The 2,633-nt window shown below is 33.8% G+C and overlaps 1 long non-coding RNA gene across 1 annotated transcript; it reads right to left on the reverse strand.

Annotated features, from left to right (window-relative positions):
- Positions 1-1,788, reverse strand: LOC122609922. Its single transcript, XR_006325424.1, has 3 exons — positions 1,709-1,788; positions 265-357; positions 1-172 (listed from the first exon to the last, which is right to left on the reverse strand). It is a non-coding gene; the product is annotated as an uncharacterized LOC122609922 (long non-coding RNA).
- Positions 1,789-2,633: the final 845 nt, after the last annotated feature.

Here is a 2,633-nt window from a genome sequence, read left to right on the forward strand (position 1 = left end):
TAATTATTAAGCTAAGGTCAAAAATATTTGATCCAACAGGAAGGGCCAAGTCTGATGTCTTGCTTAACAATATGTGTGAGGTCTTGAATAGCAAAACAGTCAAGGATATAATTTCAGTAGCACGTTGACACATTTCTGGATCATGCCATCCAATGAATCTACATTTGGAACCCTGGTAACCAACAATGCCCAATTTAGGTCAAACTGTATAACCAAATTACAATTAATTTTTGAGTACAAACCTCTTTGGGACAAGCAAAAAACCTCCTTCCTGGGTTTCTGTCAGTCCATGATGTTCGTAGTATTGCTTGCTTACCGCACCAACAAAACACCATTCTTGATTTTATGATTGATCGGCTATGATACACAAAGAAAGAAATAATATATGGTTTTTAATTTAGGGTTTTTGTGAAAAGTGGGAAATATATATATATATATATATGAATCTGCTAATATAATAAGGAAAAGAGAGAGAAAAGCGAGTCAAAGGAAGTCAAAGGGTGGCTAAATACAAAACTACCCTCACGTGGTTTACACGTGAGGGCACTAACGGATAATGGATAACGCCGGTTAATGGAAAGGACTAAATTTGAACCTTATCCTCCTATAAAGGATTATCCCTGACGTTTTGAAAGTTAAAGGACGAAACCTGACTGTTTGGGTAAACCACAAGGACGATTTATGTCGATCACTCTAATAAAAAATCTATGTGTTTACTGATAGAAGAATATATGTTTACAAAGCAAATAATTGTACCCTTATTAAATTCCAATAAATAATTCATGTTCTAGTAATAATTATGGTGATTCACTCAAAACCATCTTAAACAATTTCTTTGTTGGGATTGGTTTTAGTTGATCATAGTGATCGAACAAATATAGTATGTCTTTTTTGTTTTTGGAAATATTGAAATGTAACGTCCCAACTCGACTCAACCAATTTTTTAATTATTTATTTATTTTTTTTCTTTTATTTAGAAAAATTTAGCCAAACTTTCACACAAAAACCAAAGTTGTAATTTTTGAAAAGTAGCGATTACAATCTTCATAATATGTTAATATGATGCTACGGTAGAAGTTTGAGATCACGGAAAGCTCTAACGAAGCCCCGACAACAATTTAAAGATAGTCTTCCGAGGGCAGTAATCTGCGGATGATGTTTCTAAAACTGCGGATGATGTGCAAAATCTGCAGATGATGTTTTACTAGTGCAGAAATTCCGCTTTTCATGCGCTTAAACTCAGTTTTTAACCACCCTTTTTAACGACCTTCCCTTTTTCAAAGTTAGACATATCTTATACCGATTTGAAGCTAAAGATGTCTACTTTCAAACAAAAATATTAGCTTGCATCAAAGCTTGACCCATTTCAAAATATTAACCGTCAAAGTGGGCTAAAAGACACATTTTGACACTAAAATGTTTTAGACCATTTTCTTACCCAAAACTTCAAACCAAACATCAAATTGACTAAAAACATATATTATAACATAAAAACCACTTCTATATAATTAATCATCTTAATTTAGAATCACATGACCAAACGGGTCAATCGTCTACCTTTACCCAAAGTGACACAAAGGGGCGATTTGACTTTAAAACATTGACTTCAAGACTCAACCACTTGACATAATCATGTTCATACCAAAATAACCCAAACCATATCAAGAGCCAAAAGTTCAAAGGTCACTATGGGTTTTATCAACAATACCATTTTACGCAAATAGCTAATATATCCAAAGCAACTTCAATCTTCAAGCACTTATCTTTACTTCACTTCCGGGGTAACCTATAAAAGGGTAACAACTAAAAGAATAAGCCAAAGCTTAGTGAATACCATTGCATACGCTTATACACACGAGAGAGGGCAAAAACATACCATCACTTGCATACTCACCTTTGCGCTAACAAAACATACATGGATCCATATACGCTAAACAATAATCAAGAGGTTCTTAGGCCTCATCTCAATACAATCATGGGATTCTTAGGCCCCGTCTCAATACAACTATGAGATTCTTAGGCCCAGCCTCAAAATTAGGCCCTAACGCCAAATCAATTACCATACATGGAATCCACCATCATACGGTAATCGACCCAACATACATATAAGAGTATGCAAATTTACTCACCTCCTTCGCGACAACCAAATCCATTATGACCATCTAATAATCATATTGCTTTTCACCTAGCAATAATTCACAATTTACACATATAAGGTCATCAAGCTCAATTACCTCATACACAAGGCTAACAAGCCATGCATTACTATCTTTATTAACATCTCAATGTCCAACCCAACTTTTACATAATTCACATTCTCATCATATTCTAAAGTTGGCTTCTTTCAAAAGCTGATCAATATGACCAAACACATTTTACTCAAAAATCATTATTTTCATCTTTTCATAATCCTTATTCTCAAACCATCTATCGTTTTACTAAAAATCTCATTTTTATCCATCATAGTGTGACCATGCCACTTTACTACTAAACATTATCAAAATCCCATTTTTTTTTATCATGATGGTCACCAACAACTCTAATCAAAACATTCATGCAATACAATAACTATACACCAAGTTTTTAAGTAGAAGTTAGGGAAACAATGTCATATCATCATGCCACCTAAAAAT

This window comes from Erigeron canadensis, chromosome 8 (genome assembly GCF_010389155.1).
Source record: "Erigeron canadensis isolate Cc75 chromosome 8, C_canadensis_v1, whole genome shotgun sequence".
Taxonomy (NCBI): domain Eukaryota; kingdom Viridiplantae; phylum Streptophyta; class Magnoliopsida; order Asterales; family Asteraceae; genus Erigeron; species Erigeron canadensis.